We start from the raw sequence: 19,290 nt of genomic DNA on the forward strand, positions 1-19,290 counted from the left end.
ACCTCATGGTCACTAGTCTGTTGAACAAAACATTTGACTAAATAAACAGGAGCACTCTGTCTTAAGAAAAAAGCAGTAAAGGTGGAATATAATTGTACTTTGCTTGTTTCTGGATATACTGGAGTGGTTCTGGGAGGTACAGCTGGACTGTGCAAACACAACTGCTGGTATTGCTCAGCACCTGCTGCATGGGGGGAGGGTGGAACCAATGTTTCTAAGTAAATATCAGTATGGGTAGGAGCGAAAATCCCCTCCCCAACTTTGACTGTAACATGAAATTCCCTCCAGTATCTTGAGCTGAGAATCACCCATGCGTGACCAAACAGTGAGTCACTGCCAGAGTGACTAAGGGAAATGAGATCGATTTGTCATAAGGTTGCAGTAAGCTCCATTTTTTTTGGACAGTAAGAAGAAAGACATAGATTTTATTTGTCTTAAGTCCGTTTCTGATTCATAGTATAATAATTGTGACTATACCGTAGAAATTAGAATGTGTCTTGAAGGTTTTAATTCTGTACTGGAGAAAAACTGTTCTGATGCAAGAAAAGAAGAGAGTATTTGCATATGTGAATAGGTCAGAAAGGGGGACTCCAGGCACAGCCCAGATCCTCAGTCCCAAGTCCAGCAGTTCAGCCCAGTGTAAAGCTGGCAAAAAATCTGCTGTCTCATTTGGGCAGCTGCAAAAATCCTCGGTGGGATGCTACCTCATATTTTTATGGAAATACATTTTTGAATGTAACTATGCATAACTTGAATATGCTTTATGCAGAGCAGGGCAAGTAACCTATCATTCAGGAATTTGTAATGCCCTGAATGTATGTATTCTATTTGTGTGCATGTATCATTCTGGTATGTGAAGTTGGAAATACAAAATGAAACCTGTTTTTGTAATTCTGCATCTTCTAGTGAATGCTATTAGTGGTGCTTAAAGAACTTAATGGCTTGGTGCTCAAGATAATGATCTGTAAATGAGTTTGTTTTTCCTGTAAGCCCAAATTGTGCTCCGTCCCGCAAAAAAAAAAATATGACCATGACACCTCATGCTGGAATCCCGATTGAATGTTATTTTCCAATGGGGATGGGAGAACTGAAAAAATGATTAATGCTCTGAGGAAATTCCATTTCAGGGATGGGAGGCAAACATTCATGGTCTTTATTTGGCTTTTGAAACTGCTTCCCCACCCTAAAACAATACATAAGAACAATGGGAAAAAGGAAGAACCTTAAGGGGAGGGGTGGAGGAGCATTGCTGGGCACACATCAGAGAACAGATCAGCTCTGACTTCAAGAATTTTAACAGAAATAGGACTGGGGTGAGGAATCATGTTTTTTAACAAAATCTATTAGAATATTGGGCTTGGCTGGCATATTTTGCTTTTGCTAGAAATTTACTTTGCAAATGAAAACAATTCAATCATTTAAATCCTACTTTTTATCATTGATAAAAACACTTTTGTTTATTATCAAACCCAGTATAAATAATTGTTACCTGGAAGGTGGAGGTGGGGGTGTGGGAGAGATCAACAGCTGTGTCTATCACTCATAGATTAATAGATGGGCCTCAGGAGGTCGTTGAGTCCAGCCGCACACTTCCAGCAGGATCAACCCCAACTAAGTCATCCCAGCCAGGACTTTGTCAAGTCGAGACTTAAAAACCTCTTGAGAAAGAGATTCCACTACCTCTCTTGGTAACGCATTCCAGTCCTTCCCCACCCTCCAGGTGAAATAGTTTTTTCCTAATATCCAACCTACCCCTCTCCATCTGTAATTTCAGACCATTGCTCCTTGTTCTGCTGTCTGCCACTACTGCATAGAGTTTCTCTCCATCCTCTTTAGAGCCCCCCTTCAGGAAGCTGAAGGTTGCTATTGAATTACTCTTCAGTCTTCTCTTTTGTAAACTAAACAAGGTCAAATTCTTCAGCTGATCCTCATAGGTCATGTGCTCCAGTCCCTTAATCATTTTCGTTGCCCTTCGCTGGACCTGCTCCAGCACATCCACATCCTTTCTATACTGGGGGGCGGGGCTCAAAACTGGACGCAATATTCCAGATGTGGCCTCACCAGTGTCAAAGAGAGGGGAACAAAAACTTATCTAGATTTGCACAAAATCCTCCTCCTAATTCACCCTTATATGCCATTAGCCTTCTTGGCTACAAGGGCACACTGTTTACTCATATCCAACTTTCGTCCACCATAATCCCTACGTCCCTTTCTGCTGGGCTTCTGCTTAGCCAGTTGGTCCCCAGCCTTTTACAATGCTTGGGATTCTTCCAACCCAAGTGTATGACTCTACACTTCTCCTTGATGAACTGCATCAGATTTTTTTTTTTGCCCAATCCTCCAATTTATCCAGGTCACTCTGAATCCTATCTCTACCCTCCAATGTATCTTCCTATCCCTCTAGCTTGGTGTCATCTGCAAACTTGCTGACGGCGAAATCCAGTCCCTCATCCAGGTCATTAATAAAGATGTGGAAAAACACCAGGCCCAGAACCGAGCCTTGGGGCACTCCACTTGAAACCAATTGCCATCCAAATATTGAGCCATTCACCAATACCCATTGGGCCAGACCATCAGGAGAGCTTTCTATCCATCTTACAGTCCGTGGATCCAATCCATACTTTCTTAATTTATGGACAAGACTGTATCAAACGCTTTTCTAATGTCAAGGTATATCACCACCACTGACTTCCCCAAGTCCACGAGCCTGTTACCTCATCATAGAAGCTAATCAGATTGGTCAGGCATGCCTTCCCCTTGGTGAATCAATTGTTGACTACTTTTCTTCACCTTCCCCTATTCCAAGTGCTCCACAATGGATTCCTTAAAGATCCCCTCCATTATATTCTCAGGGACTGACGTAAGGTTGACCGAGTTGTAATTCTCTGGATTGTCCTTCTTTTCTTTTTTAAAGATGGGCACTACATTTGCCTTTTTCTAGTCATCCAGGATCTCTCTCGATCTCCAAGAGTCTTCAGAGATAATGGCCAAAGGTTAACAATGACGTCTGCCAATTCCTTCAGTAGCCTTGGGTGCATTAAATCCAGACCTATGGATTTTGTGTACATCTAGTTTTTCTCTTAACTCATTCCTTACCCATGGAGGGCTGCCCTCCCGCTTCCCATACTGCATCTGTAGTATGGGAGCTGTCTTTGTTCATGAAGACTGGGGCAAAAAAAAAGCATTGAGTACTTCAGCTTTTCTTACATCATCTGTTACTAGGTTACCTCTCTCATCCAGTGATGGCCCCACACCTTCCCTGATAACTCTCTTATTGCTAACATGCCTGTAGAAACCCTTCTTATTACCCGTCACATCCCTTGCCACCTGCAGTTCCAATTTTGCTTTTGCTTTCCTGATTACAGCTTGGCATTCTCCAGCCATGTATTTATACTCCTCCTTAGTCAACTGTCCACATTTCCACTTCTTCTATGCACCCTTTTTGAGTTTAAGCTGACCAAGGATGTCCCTGTTAAGCCAAGCTGATTGCCTCCCATATTTGTGTTTCTTACTATGCAGCGCAGTGGTTTGTTCCTGTGCCTTCAGTAAGATTTCTTTAAAATACTGTCACTTCTCCTGAACTCTTTTCCCCTTCTTCTTCATTTCCCAGGGGATCCTGCCAATCAGTTCTCTTAGGGAGTCAAAGTCTGCTCTTTAGGAAATCGAGTGTCTGTATGTTACTGCTCAACTTTTGTCAGGATCCTGAAATCTACCATCTCATGGTCGCTGCAGCCCAGGTTGCCACTCACTTCTATTTCTTCTATCAGTTCTCCCCTGTTTGTGAGCAGCAAGTCAAGTTGTGCACAGCCCCTGGTCCATTCTCTCTCTCATCCATTGACAAAAGGCACATCTGCCCTATGAAATAAAGTTGAATCAGTAACACTGCATTTTATAAACTGTGGCAGTGTGAGGCCAGGGGAGAAAATAGAAGAAGAAAAAATAGTGTGGTTTTGAGCTCGCAGTCAGACAGAGTGGGAGCAGCTGGGGAAGAGGCTGCCCTAAATCAAGTAGGGCAAGTTGGTCCCACTTAAATATATCGTTAAAACCCCTTCCCCAGCAGAGCAACGGGAGAGAGGGTGAGAGGCTAATGGCGAGGTGAGAAGATCAGAGTAGTGGAAGAGAGAAAGCTTGAGAGGAGCAGAAGAGAATATCATGCACACCAGAAACAGCAGAGGGAGAGGGTGAGGTGCTTCAGTGGCAAGTGTGGGGACTTCCTGGCTCTAGTAACCCTGGGCTCAAACATATGCTGGGGAGGAACCAATCACCCTACTGGTGCAGACCAAGAAAGAGGACTCACTGCTGTTGGGGCCTGGAGATGGTTTCAGGGGAATCGTCTGGGGAAGTGGCCCAGGGAGAAGAACTGCTGTGCCAAGGGCTAAGGGAGCAGCCCCACCCCTCCCCAGTAGCAACTGCATAGGGCCCCTGGGCTGGAACCTGAAACAAGTGAGTGGGGCCCTGTTCTCCCCTAGACCACCCCTCCAGATGGAGCAACTGGGCCCTTAAAGTGGGACCCATGAACTAAATAGAGGCCTGGCGACCAGGAATAAGATTGACTTTGTCACAAAAGTCAAAGTTGAGTGTGTGCACCTGCCCACAAAGTCAATTTAGTACGTTCCCACTAATCACCAAAGTTTGACTGTTGCAGCAGTGCATTGTGGGAACCTATCCCACAGTTGCCAGAGCCCCATTGCACTCTGGGTTTTTATGCTTGCCCCCATACAAATCTGACCTACAGAAGAGAAGTTTCTTGGCTTCTCATACAAGCATGACCCCCCCCCCACGCCCCCATATGATCATGACCCCCACAGCCAAGCTGCTTTTTGCAGGCATTAACCTGCAAGACAAAATGAGTCCCTGGCTCTCCTGATAGCTCCACGCTGGGACTCTATAAAGTAGGTACATGTGATCACCACACACCGATCAGAAACAAATGAATCCTAAACGCCGGGTTTACCATTTCCTATGGGCTGCTCACCTGGAGCGATGACAGGAAAGGACACCTTGGGAGGCATTGTGGGACAGTTTCTAGGGCTAATAAAATCGATTTTTAATCCTAGTTAATCTACGCTGTTTTAGCTCGACATTGCAAATTTGATTTTTTTGAGTAACTTCATTGGGAAGTCAGCTGTACAGAAGTCGGCATTATAGCCACTTAGGAACAACTTAGTAACTATTGGGGCGTAGATGTCGAGTTTATAAAATCAACCACAGAGCCCTAAATTTGACTTTATCTCCTAGTGTAGACCAGACCTAAGATAATATACTCTATGAGCTTCCTCTGTGTAGAACTTACATGCAGAGTAAGATGGTTTTGTCCGGGGCTTTGCTGAGCTCTTGGATGCTATAAAGGCCTGTAGCTGAGCCTGCCCAGAGCTGAGTTGTTCTAAACAGCTTTGTTAATCTGCTGGCAGGGGGAGGCTGTTACCCCAATTCTGAGCCTTTTCTGGGGAAGACCAGAACTTCTAGCTCAGCTGGACAGTGTGGGGGGGGTGCCCCAAAGGACAGGTAGGCAGGCTCAGTGATTATGATCAGCACACTAAGGTTACATCTAGACTAGCCCAGCTCTTCGAAATGGCCATGCAAATGGCCATTTCAAAGATTACTAATGAGGCGCTGAAGTGCATATTCAGCACCTCATTAGCATGAGCATGCTGCCAGTCGCTACTCTTTGAAATTGCCACTTCTTGCTGTTGCACAGGTTGTCCAGACAGGAGTCCTTTTCAAAAGCACCCCGAAAACTTCGAAATCCCCTTATTCCTATCTGCTCATAGGAATAAGGAGATTTCGAAGTTGGTGGGGTCCTTTCGAAAAGGAGCCCCTTCTGGACGAGCCGGGTGGCAGCAAAAAGCAGCAATTTCGAAGGGCCGTGGCCAGCGGCATGCTAATGAGGTGCTGAATATGCATTTCAGCGCCTCATTAGTAATCTTCGAAATGGCCACTTGCATTGGGCTAGTGTAGGCATGGCCTAAGTGACATTTTAAAGGGGATATCTGTGATCCAACCTGTCATGCTTACGTTGTTCAAAGGTGTCATGGGGTGTGTTTAGGGCAGGCTGAGGATGGAAGGGAGCCTGGTTGGAGCATAGAGCTTAAGTCAGAATTGCCTTTAAGCAGCTTTAAGTTCTCCCTGCAGGATCGAGAGAGCTGAAAAACCATCTTTCTCCTGCCATCACTCCCATCCCCCAGCATTATGTACACCCTGTGTGAGAAGCAGCTCAGCTGCAACTGAAGAGGAGTGCCTACAGCTCTGGCTTCCTTTGCATGGCTGAGCAAATGGGAGCAAAGGTGATCTCATCACTAGCCTGATTTTCTGCATAGAGCAGCTAGAACTACTTCCTTGAGCTCTCAGCTCTCATTCACGACCCCTGCAGCATACATGTATATTGCATTGTTCTCAGCACGAGGTACTTGTAACCTGCAGGGAAATAATCCAGTCTCCGGAGTGCAACAGAGGGTGGCCATTGCTCTGATGCCCCTCAAAAGGGCTGCAATTTAGTTTTGGTGCTGTCTCCCACATCGGCATACTCCTGTGGTTTTTGAGCCAGCATGGCACGGGGTGGAGCAAGCATCACCCTTGTAAAGTGAGAAACAATAACTGCTTCTGTGTGTGCCAACATTCAGGGCTGTTCCTCCCAACCTAGCAGGGGTTCCTGCAGCTACAGGCTGGAACTGGGTGGGTGCAGCAGGGATGAGATAGGTGGAAGGAATCTGTGTGATTATGTGGAAGAGACGCATTATCTTAAATAACTTCTGCTACCTGCTGGAGTTACCAGTTTCTAATGCTGCATAATGCCATGGTAAGTTCAGTAGTTCAAAACTATGTATGTTCCTTGAGGCGTTCCGTAATTGAATTGTGAGCTCACGAACTGCAGCTACACTCACTGCATGGGGGCGTAGGGCAGAGGCTGGAAAATTCCATCCATGTAAAACAAAAAGCATAAAAATGACAAATTGTCGTGTTCAACGTATGAACCTTCATAGTCAGTTGCTCCTTCCTAGGCTATGAGCAGGTACATTAGCTAGAGAATGTTTAGTTCCTTCTGGGATCTATTTTGTGTGTCTTTGTATGTTTGGGACAGTCTGGTTCGTTGCTGCTTTCGGATGAATCGCTCTACTAATGGACTAGCAAGTGCACAAATAATGTTCTCAGTGATACAGAGCATGGTTCCCTGTGTTGCCTGAATATGCCTCCAAACCAATTTGGTAAATTACTTCCATTATAGGACTTAGACAGTATCCCATTAATGATCAAGCTTTTGATAAAATGTCATTTCTTTGAAAGATATATATTTGCTATTAGGTGTCAAGGCCTGTTCAGTACTTTCATAAGAGAATGCACAGCATCCCTGCTTTCTTTATTTATTACTTTAATACTTAAAGGATAGGACCACAAAAGCCAAGAAGTTCAGTGACAGAGACTCTCTTTCATCTATATAAAATGCTAGCTAATTTGTCACTAAGGCTGGTATCTGAGAATAAGATAAATACACTACTCTCCTTGTCACAAACTGAATTGTTTCCATAGTGTATGTATTTGATAAGTCTTCAAATTAAAGGGACCTTCAAGGACATGTGTTAGAAAAAAATATTTCTGAACAATATTGGCTTTAACATGTAAAAGACTGATTTTTCACCTCTTATGCTGGCTGTTTACTTTTAACACTTCATTCATTTTAGACAGTGGAACTACACTGGCTGGCTTTGCTTTCAAGTTGCAGTCAGTACCTTGATCTGGCTGCCAGGATTTGTTCTGTTCTGTTACGTGTGGGTTTCCTGAACTGAAAGAGAATCTAAATAAAACACCTTTCTAAAAAAAATTAGCCATGAAAAATTTTCTATTTGTATTAGATAATATAATTCCCATTCTTCTTTTTAAAAACAAAACTAAACTTTTGCTATTTCCACCAAATGATATTGTCTCCTTTAAATTATTATATTAAACACTGAGGCTGTGTCTATAAGTGCCACTTCTCCCATATGCTAATGAGGCACAGATGCAAATTTTCCACACCTCATTAGCATAGCATCACGTAGTTCAGAGTCCGGAAGCAGCTCTTCTGCACTCCAAAGTACACACACAGATGCGTGGCCCGTGGGGATCTTCTGGAAGGAAACCTTCCTTCTGCAAGCTCCTTTTCCCACAAAATTTTCCTTCTAGAAGATCCCCTTGGGCTGCGCGTCTTCATGTGTATTTTGGAGTGTGGAAGAGCGTCTTCCGGACACCAAACCACATGCCAATATGCAAATGAGGTGCAGAAAATTTGCATATGTGCCTTATTAGCATTTTCCAGATAGTTCATTACCATGCTGCTTCCAGAAGAAGCAGCACGTGTAGACACAGCCTGAGATTAAAATTAATAAAAGACGTGTTTTGTCATAATAAAGTAATTGATTTTTTAAGAAAATATAGTGCATGGCAAGTTATAATTCTTTGCCAATATCAAATATATTTATGAGATGCTTTATTTTGCACTTAATATTTAGTATCTGCTGCATTTGACAAAATGAGATTTTAAAACTTATGACATTGTGTCATATTCAAATGGCACACTTTCTGACCATTACAAACATATTGGCCGCGTCTACACGTGCACGCTACTTTGAAGTAGCGGCGCCAACTTCGAAATAGCGCCTGTCACGGCTACACGTGTTGGGCGCTATTTCAAAGTTGAAATCGACGTTAGGCGGCAAGACGTCGAAGTCGCTAACCCCATGAGGGGATGGGAATAGCACCCTACTTCGAAGTTGAACGTCGAAGTAGGGCACGTGTAGACTATCCGTGTCCCACAACATCGAAATAGCGGGGTCCGCCATGGCGGCCATCAGCTGAGGGGTTGAGAGACGCTCTCTCTCCAGCCCCTGCGGGGCTCTATGGTCACCGTGTGCAACAGCCCTTAGCCCAGGGCTTCTGGCTGCAGCTGGGGATCCATGCTGCATGCACAGGGTCTGCAACCAGGTGTCGGCTCTGTGGATCTTGTGTTGTTTAGTGCAACTGTGTCTGGGAGGGGCCCTTTAAGGGAGCGGCTTGCTGTTGAGTCCGCCCTGTGACCCTGTGTGCAGCTGTTCCTGGCACCCTTATTTTGATGTGTGCTACTTTGGCGTGTAGACGTTCCCTCGCAGCGCCTATTTCGATGTGGTGCTGCCCAACGTTGAAGTTGAACGTCGACGTTGCCAGCCCTGGAGGACGTGTAGAAATAAGCTATTTCGATGTAGCGTGCACGTGTAGACGTAGCCATTGAGATGTAACGATTATGTCAGAGATCAGAGTTTCATAAAGGAGATGTTAATCCTTGAAAAACATTTCACTATAATAAAAAGCCCCAGTCAATTAGTATGTTTGTTCACATATTAAGTTATAATTATAATTTGTATTAAATGAGTTTTTGGAATTATTGCATTAATCTTTCTTTCGTCTGAAAAACTATTAACAAAAACTTGCTATTGGTATTTTCATTTGATAAGACACTAATGATTGGCAAAATCCGTTTTACTGCTAACCTAGGAGTGGAGATCAATCTTCATTGCACTTGAGACTTGAAAGTAGAAAGCTTCTGGCTCTGTTGCAGTTTGCGCTGCCTGGCCAATTTGCATTATGTTACCCATGATAGTAGTGTGAGGATTCATTGCCACAAATGTAATTTAAGAAAAGACTTTCAGTTCTTTTTCCTCCTTCTCAGTATTTTTAGGCAGCTGAAGTGCCTTTTGCTCTGGGAAGAGAGAGATTACTTATTTCCTGTATTTCACTGAGTAGAACTCTTAAAAGTAACTTCTTAGCAGCCGAGAGAACGTTTTTCTGGTCTTTTTAACAAAGGAAGAAAAGAAAAGGGGATTTTGCCCTGATGCAAATTGATAGAGTTATAGCTCTGGAGAGTGAAGTCCTCCACTGATCAACAGAAGAGGAAAAGCAGAGGTAGCCTTGTCACAAATTTTCCCCATCCTGCCCTACCAGCTTTCATTAACCTCACACTTGAGGAATCATATCTAGGGTCAGGAATCAAGTTTAGCCTTTATGCTCAATTTATTTACATCTGGCCTTAATATGTCTTTATAATTCTACAGTTTAATGGTGCTGTGTGAAAAGTTGAAACCTCAGGTTGAAATCTCTGTTTTTCTGACTAGCAGTAAGTGGGTGAATTGCTGTCATTAGAAGACAAAATTCCCATTGACTTCACCGAGGCCAAGATTTCACCCAGAGTCCGAAGCTGTACAGTATAGGCATGGCAGTGATGACTTGTTATCTTGCCTCAGGTGCCACTCAGTATCAACCCAGGTTTGTCTTACCACAAAGACAATGGAGGTGTCTGAATTTGTTTCATACCATATATGTAAGTTGCGCTGCAGCAGAATTTAGGTGGCATTTTAGAGATAGCCCACTATGTCAATATGGGAAGCCAGAAATTATGAATTAAATTTTTGAGGACTGCGAAATGACTCAACTTCCTGGAGGTCTTAGTACTTTGAACATCATTGGTCATAGCATTGTGGCTCAGCTTAACTGGATATCATACACCAAATAATAAATAGCTAGGCACTATTATGAACACAATAAATAAAAATGATGAACTAGCAGCACATGGCTGATATGGCAGTAGAGCTGGATGCTATGCTCCAGGACATAAGTACTTTGCTTCACTGCAGGCAATAGAATAAATTTTCACTGGAGTTCCTACCACACAAATCTCATATTGGAACAGACACTGAATTGGAGTACCCTGCCTTATTATTCACACCTATTACAGAAATGACTCCCAGAGAGGAAATAAACAATGTAGGAAATTCACTTAGTCCCTAGCTGCCCCAACCACAGAACTCATAATGCTGAGATCCATGACCAGATTCAAAGACTTTCAGAGTTGTTTGGAGTCTTTCTACTGACTTCACTAGGCTTTGGATCAGGCCCTAGCAGGCTAAAGTTTCTGTTGGACCACCGAAGCTGATTGAAAACCCTGCCTGAGACACCACTGACAAGATGATCGAGAAAATGCTACAAATCTTTTTTTTTTTAATATTGTAAGTATCATATCAGTTATTCACTCACTGCCATCACACATATTCCCACACTACTTTCAGTAGATGCTGGTGGAGGAGTCTCTCTTTCTTCTAGCTCCTACATGCAACATTGTTCCTGGACACACTTGTGGTGCAGCTGTTAGGCTATGGCAGAGCTCTGACGTGAGTTGGTTTTTGTTCTTTTTTTTTCCCCTCCTCATACAAAACAGTGAATCTGTCTTGGTTACTTCACACAGAACTACTCTTCTAGGTTTGATGTGTTCAAAACTCTCAGATGCCAGTTGGTGGGTAGCTTACCCAGGGCTGAGGCCAAGAAATAATTTTATGTTATCACCCTTCAGATGGTAATGAGTATCAGCCACTTGGGAAGAGAGCCTTATTTATGATATGCAGTACAATTCACTTCACTTCCCTGTTGGATGGAAGTTTGCTAGCAGGACTTCCAGAAGGGATGTAAATTATTGTTGCATGGGTGCAATTACAGGTATTTCTTATCCATCTCATGTATTATAAAATGCCCAAGCTGAGCCCTGTGTTCATGTACCTTTTCACAAGGAAAAGCAAACAGGTAGTGAGTAATGCAAAATGCACAGCAGAGCAGAAGTTCAGGATGCTGGTTCAACTGAGATAAGAAAACCAATGCAGAAAACGTAAGAACCTTCCTGAACATTGCCTATTTCCAGAACCAAACTCCAGCCAAAAATCTGTTAAAACTCTGAAATATTTAGCTACAATTTTTTTATCTAATCCTGTCTCTGCTCTTAATGGTTCCAGCCTTGAGGTAAGCATGATCACAGGAATCCATATGAGCACCCATTCTTGAGAGATTTTTTCATCTGGGGCTTTGGAATCCTCAAGATTCAGATACAGTTTTGATATAAGCAACCCAGCCTTTCAAACAGAGCTCTGAAACTTTTGAAGTTCACTCAGTGCTATGGGATTTTATTATTAACAAATGACAGATATGTCCAAATGTGCAGTTTCTAAAGCTGACCTGCATATTACTAATACTATTTATTATGTATGTAACCCTAACAATGAGCTTAACACTGTGTAATGCATAAAAGTAAAGACACCCCTCTCAAAGATATTTAGATCTAGTTGATGAACACAGAAGCTGGCTGGGATACAATGGGAAACTCAGAGATAGGCGGAACCGAGAGGTAGAGCAGGTCGGGGACTTTCTGACAAAGCTCGCCGTCAAAAATGCTGATTCATCCAACAAGAAGCAAATTCCAGAAACAACCTGAGTTCAAAGGACTGAACCAGAGACAAGATTCCAAAGGGGACTGCCTGGCTTCCTGGTGGGCAGCTAACAAACCTGGGCTTATGGGATTTTTGTCCTGCCATGAGGACTGGCCTAGGGCAGGGTTCACCAGTGCTTCCAGACTCCCAGGGCAGGTGGCTCCTCATGCTATATGACTCCCAAGCACAGAGCTCAGGAATACCAGCTGGCTTGGGCTTCTAGGATCCCGGTGTCTCTGACCTCTAAGTTCACATGGAGGGGCTGCGTTGGAACCACCAACCCTGGGAGGCCTGACAGCAGCTGACTAAAACTGACAGGATTCCTGTCAGATTCAGTTAGCAGATGCTGGAGGCCAGGGGAGCATATTGATGAACTTGATGACCTCTTGAAGTCCCTTCCATTTCTAGTTATTCTATAATTTTATGATATTTCCTTTAAGGTTAGGTGTCAGTTTTTTGAAAAACAAAAATGTTTTGGAATTTTCTGTCATCTGGAAATGTCAAAATATTGACATTTCCCACAAACTGGAAATGCAGTGTTTCAGCTAGCTCTGCTCTGGTGTTCTCTCATTCTACAGTTGCCACAGGGAGACAGCCGCCTTGCATTGCAGTGGGGATACAGATGCTCTGGGAGTCTGGAAGCCCTGGGGAGCCCTGTGTCAGAACAGTCCTGATGGTGCAACCAGTTAAAGGTCAAAGTTCTTGTAAAGCCCAGGCTTGCCAGCTGCCCACCAGGCATCCAGACAGAACACTTTCGATTCCTGACTGCGAGTCAATGAAAGTCCTTTGAACTCAGGATGTTTCTGGATATATACTCAGATGCCAACATTTATGCCTCACATCTGTCATTTCTTCCCCTGGAGTGACCTCAGTCCATGCAGAATGACCAGCCTCTACCTCTATTGGAAACCAGGTCCCATCTAAAAAGTTACCCCTCTCTGCTCCATTTTAGTTCCGACCCTCATGAGACTGGCTTTGTCATGTGCAAGACTGACATTGTCATCTGTAAAGCAGACCTGTTCTGGAACTGAAATTACCTGCTTTGCTATTCAGTTGCTACCATCAGACCTCACAAAGCACTAAGTTATAGGAGGACTTTGTATCACGGTAGGCAGGCGACTACAACAAAATGAAGTCTAATTTCATAGCTATTTCCCTGCATCCTTAATGTTGAATTCTGAGGCAATTTCATTTTATACCCTGTTGCAGTGCTGTAGCAAGCCTAACATAATTATTTGGCCAATTACAATATGAGGAAATATAACAAACATTATGTGAATGGGTGTTGAATCAGCACATTTTCCACTCCATAGTAACCAATAGGAAACAGTGGCAAAAATGTATTAACTGAGCAAAATCTAATAAACACAATGCTACTTACAGAGGTGTGCTCTTTAATCCTCTGAAAGGATTTTATGCTTCTGTTCACATGGTGATATCAGATATCATCTTACTGAAATCAACACTGGCACCAAAGTGCTAGTCTGACTTGGGAAGATAACTTTTAATGTTTGCATAAAAATACTGAATTGTTTGGTAATTTACAAATATGGAGGGAAACAACACATACAGACATGTTGGGCCTGATCCTGCACTCACGAAGAATATGTTTCCATTGTCTACAGTGGGGACTTTGCCTGCAGGACTGTGAACTCCATGGAGAAGTGTCTGCCTTCTGTTTGCTCTTATAGGGTCATATCAACACTTAAATTAGTCATCCACAGCTGACTCAGGTCAGTTGACTCAGTTTCACAAGGGTCTAAAATTGTTGTGTAGGTATTTGGGTTTGGGCTGGAGCCCAGACTCTGGGACTACATGTGAGGTGGAGGCTGCTAGGGCTTGGGCTGGAGTCCAAATGTCTACACCACCAGTTGCTAGCAACCCAGGTCAGCTGACTTCAGCCCGTTGCAACCCTTTAACTGCACTACAGATCTACTCACTGTACCCAGATGAGTACAGCCTGAGCCGTGATTGGGTTCTGCTAGGCATTACCACAATATTGTAAGGATCACACGTTATACAGCCAGTTGAGTTTAGTTTGCCAAATTATGTTCAGTTCATAAGGGGTGAGTAAGGGGAAAGTCTGAGGCTCAGTTTCGAAAAGACACTCAAATATTGAGGTGCTTCAACCTTTATCTGAATTTTTCTGTTACAATTTACAAATTCAGACAAGGTATTTTGCTAAGTTTTCATACTGTGACTCCAGTTCCCTTGACCAGATAACTTAACCTCATATGTTGATGCTTGTAGTTCTGTATAATAGAGGTAAAATAGGCAAAATGTAATAAGAACTTGAGATTTGTTCCACATTGATCTGAATTCTAATATCGGTGGCTTTTCATCCCATTCAAACATATTTTCTCAATATAATCACTTCAAGTCTCTCATCCACACCATTGTAGCAGCATTAGGGTCCACGTCTGCTAGTACCTACGCTTGTGGATCAGCCGGTGAGTGTTTTGGGAACAGTGGGAAAGTCACTCAGAAGTTACGCAATGTAACTTTTTACTACTAACATGGCAGGGGGACAGCATACATTGTAGGAATGGGAACTTACTGGATCAGTAGGGCTACAGCTCTACCAGTTGTAGCCCTAGTACTGTTTGTGTTTATTCCTCACAAATGTACGCAAGTTACATCTCGACATTCTAGTCCAGGGGTTCTCAATCAGGTCTTGGTGTTCCCCTGGGGAAATGCAGAGGTCTTGCAGGAGGCACATCAGCTCATCTAGACTTTGCCTAGTTTTACAACAACCTATATAAAAAGCACTAGTGACATCAGTACAAACAAACATTTCTAACAATGACTTTTTTATACTGGTCTCTATACTAGACCCTGAAATACAAATACAAGATTTATATTCCAGTTGATTTATTTTAGAATTATATGGTTAAAAATAAGAAAGTAAGCAATTTCTCAGTAATAGTGTGCTACAACACTTGTATTTTTATGTCTGCTTTTGTAAACAAGTAGTTTTGCTAGTACACAAAATAAAACCAGGTTCCTGTAAGGGATAAAGTAGCCTGCAAATGTTGACAGTCACCGTTCTAGCCCATATAGGTTCTTATACTATCACCAAAGTATCTGATCACCTTCCAGCAATGCATGACGTGATGTGATTATCTGTGACATGCTTATACTTATACTGTCTGTGGGAACAGCACGTGCGGTGGAGTAGTTTTGCTTTGTTTTAAAATACAAATGTTGCTGTGTGTCTGTGTTAGTGAAATCAGGTCAGTGAAAGGCACCTTGCATATGAAGTAGAGGGTGGTGAGGAGGATGGTCCTTAATTCCTATGGGAGTTTATTTCAGTGTCTCAGCTTGTCCTTCCAGAAACTTCTGTCTCCTATACAGACACACAATATATTTTTTTGTGGAGAGCTCCATTGCTTCAGAGAAGGGAATGTGTTTACCACAGTTCTCATCCCAGAGCTTTAGTCAGTCTTTTAGATAGGCTGGGTCATTGAGGACTTTGGAGATAAGGCCTAAGACCTTAACCTGGATGCACCATTCTCCCCTGCTGCCCTTTTAATTGCCCAGAGGATGAAGTGCTGGCCTCAGCTTTGCTCCTATTGAAATCTTTGGGAAAAATGCTAATTTGATTTCAGTGGGAGCAGAGTTAGGGACAAAGTCCCCCTCCTTCCCATAGTTTTACTTCCTAAGTGCACCCTTGTAATACTGATGTCTTTGAAACCATGCGGAATCTTAGCTCAGGCTTACTGGTCCTGGATAGCTCAGAATCAGAACTTCTTAGTGAACTACAGCACAGCTATCAGCCTCTTCAAAAAGCTACAGAGTGAGCTTTAGATGGGAACTTACATGAAGAGACTCAAATAAAGGCTTTAACAACATACTAATATTCACAGAAAACCAAAAATACCATAAAAATCAGTTACCTCAAATACGAAACAATAAAAAACACTTACACTTTCAATATTTATTCTGAAACATGGAGTAGTTGCTGTATTGCTCCTGCAGAGATTATTAGTACAGAAGCTCAGAACACAAGTGGACATTTTCTTTTACCTCTGGAACTAAGTAAAAGAGAAGGAATAATTTTAGCCATAACAAAAACTAAAGAAATTCAGGACATAAACAACAGAAAAATCTAAAGGATTAAATTTAGTTGAGCACAGCAGCCACCATTAATTGATAAACTACAGACATTATTATATATGCTTCCACAACCTCAACAAGTGCATACAAAGTACATCTATTTCCATATACTATAGGTTCCCAAACTGAGGTGTGTGAAGAAGTTCTGGGGTGGGCAAGAGGTGATCCAGCCGCCTCCCCATCCATCCTCGACCCCATACCAAGAAAGAGCTTGGGCCAGCATTGCCCCCTGCAAAAATGGAAGTAGTGCTGGCTTCCTGTGGTGTGAGGTGCGGGGGCGGGGGGGGGGGGGGCGGGGGGGAATCCTGCAGCTGTATACCAGAGCCAGTATCTTAGGAAGTGTGTGCACTGTTTCCCCTCCCCAAACAGCTGGCACGTTTCCTGAAAAGCCAGGTCTGTTGCTTGCTGGTGACTTCCTTCTGCCTGCTGCCTTCCTGTGCAGAGGGTGGGAGGAGCCCTGCATCTGTGCCAATTTCTTCTTGCGCCACATGGCAGCCTGAGCAGTTGGAGCTGCCACCCACTCACTGGCAGCCCTGTCTCACTCACTGGATCCCTCATTTTGGCCCCTCCTCAGAGTGTCGAGGGACCCACAGATTCCACTAACCCTGCAACCCCAGAAGAATTAATCTGGTCTGGAGCCTTGAACCTTAGACCTGTTGCCACCCCTGCATGGGGCTGGGGTGCCAGGGGAGGGAAAGAAAGTATCTCATTGGCACTTGGGAGGCTTGAAGGGTTTTTTTTTTTGCATCTCACTTGTGTGATTCCTGCACCTCCCATAAATACAGACAACGCTGAAAGGTTGTGTTGGACATATTTTATTTAAAAATGAAGCCTGGCCAGCAAGCCCCCAGTCGGGGTCAAGCCCCCATCAAGCCACAGAATCATAACACCCCTGCACCCCCACAAACCTTGATCCTGAGCCTATCATACATCTGAACCCCGTGTCCTGAGTCTCTCACATCCCCAGTCTTCTGCCACAATGCTGCTGCACAATCCACATGCTGCAAATCTGTGTCCTGAGCCTGTCATACTCCCAACACCCCTGCACTGAGCCCCACATACACCCCATCCTGAACTCCTGCACCCTCATATCCACAAGCCGGTGGTTTGTTCAGCACTCCACCTGGCCCCAACAGTGTCCTGCCTGCCCCCCGACCCGAGCTAGCAGCCCCTTCTTCACTTCTTCCTGCACCTGTCACTGTTTCCCACACCCAAATCCCTGATTCCCACCCCAGAGTCCATACCACTTGTCTCAACCCAGTGAGAGTGAGTAAGGGCTGGGGACAGCAAATGCCGGTGAGGAGGGAATAGAGGGGGCAGGGCCTCAAGAGAGGGGTGGGGTCTTGGGACTTGTCCTGACATTTAAAAAGTTATCTTGGGTGAAAAAACATTTCAAATTTCATACCACAAAACGTGTTTTTTTGCCTTTTGATGTGCAGGGGTATGAACTGAATTTTTTGTTAAAAGAGTCGTTGGATGGTGGTGAAGAAGAGGTGTGAGGGCATGAGGGTTTCTCAAAATTCAAAAAGGGGGCACAATGGTGAAAAGATTGGGAATCACTGCCCTATAATGTGCAATTAAATTAGTCAAAAGAAATGAGGGGTGCCTGGGAGACAATAATCACTTGACCTTAATTACATACAAAGTAAATGACTATGTCTACGTAAACCAAGACAAGTTTCTACATCAGACTGAAAGGAGACAGTAAGATAGGTTTCTTGGATTCCCTGAGCCTTCTCAACATGGTCAAAAAAGGCAGTTACAGATTGAATCTCTCTAGTCTGTCACCTCGGGACCTGACTGGTCCCAGCTGATTGAATTTGCTGGACCACAGGAGGTCAATATTGTCTAGCACATTACCAACACTTCCACTGCTTAGTGGGCTCTTAGAAGATATTTAGCGGTAAGTTACAGCTAAATAATAGCACAGAGCCAAAAATGGTGGCTGTAAACAAACAAGAAAAGTGGTCGTCCGGCTAACTACAATCATGCTGAATTACAGATGTTGCTGGACAAGAGAGATCCAGATTAGAGAAGTTCAACCTGTATTATGATGTAGGGTAATTCCATAAATACCCTCTTCTAATTTAAATCATCTTATATTCCACTGAATAAAAGCGTTCCAGTGTTTATGGAACCAATAGCTTAAAGAGACAGTGCCAACTTAAAAATACACACACACACACACACACATACACTTCTTTCTGATTTCTTTACTATACTATTGTTACAATAATATCTAAGATTACTAAACTGAAAAAGGGTGGCATAAACACCCCCTCCTTTTTATTGGTGAGGGAAGGGGAGTTTTCATTTTTTTTGACCTGTTGTGTAATAAGTTGCTAGAATTTTTTGCATAGGCATTTTTACAACAATTTAAATCTAATAAGGTAAGAAAAAAATAATACTCTGGTTCACTGCTTCCAAAATATACAATAATTTAATAAATCACCCTCTCTTGTTTGTTTGGATTTCTTATACAGCACTAGGGAAATAGAAACTTTCCTTAAACAGGAATATGTGATTGTAAACCATTAGCTGAGGAACACAGGGCAATTGAAATAACTGGAAGCATGTTTAACACAATTTCCAACTCACTGTACTTCTAGTTGCTAGTGCTCTTTTAATTTTGATTGGTCTCCATGCACTTCCAGATGGCTGCTAATATTAATCTAGCTTCCAGAAACAAGAACTGAGTGAGTGTCAGGACATTCTAAACAGTATCTTGATGTATAAATTGAATACTTAGCAGAACTATTTCAGCTTCTTAAATAGCCTGCTACCTGTTCAATATGTTGAAAGCCAGCTGGCCAATAAGAAATGATTCTAGGGCACATTGCCATAAATGAAGAAAATCTCCAGCAGTGTTGTAGTTACGCTGGCAGGTATCAGATTAGAGTCAACTCCTATGAAACAACAA

This window comes from Carettochelys insculpta, chromosome 1 (assembly GCF_033958435.1).
Source record: "Carettochelys insculpta isolate YL-2023 chromosome 1, ASM3395843v1, whole genome shotgun sequence".
Taxonomy (NCBI): Eukaryota; Metazoa; Chordata; order Testudines; family Carettochelyidae; genus Carettochelys; species Carettochelys insculpta.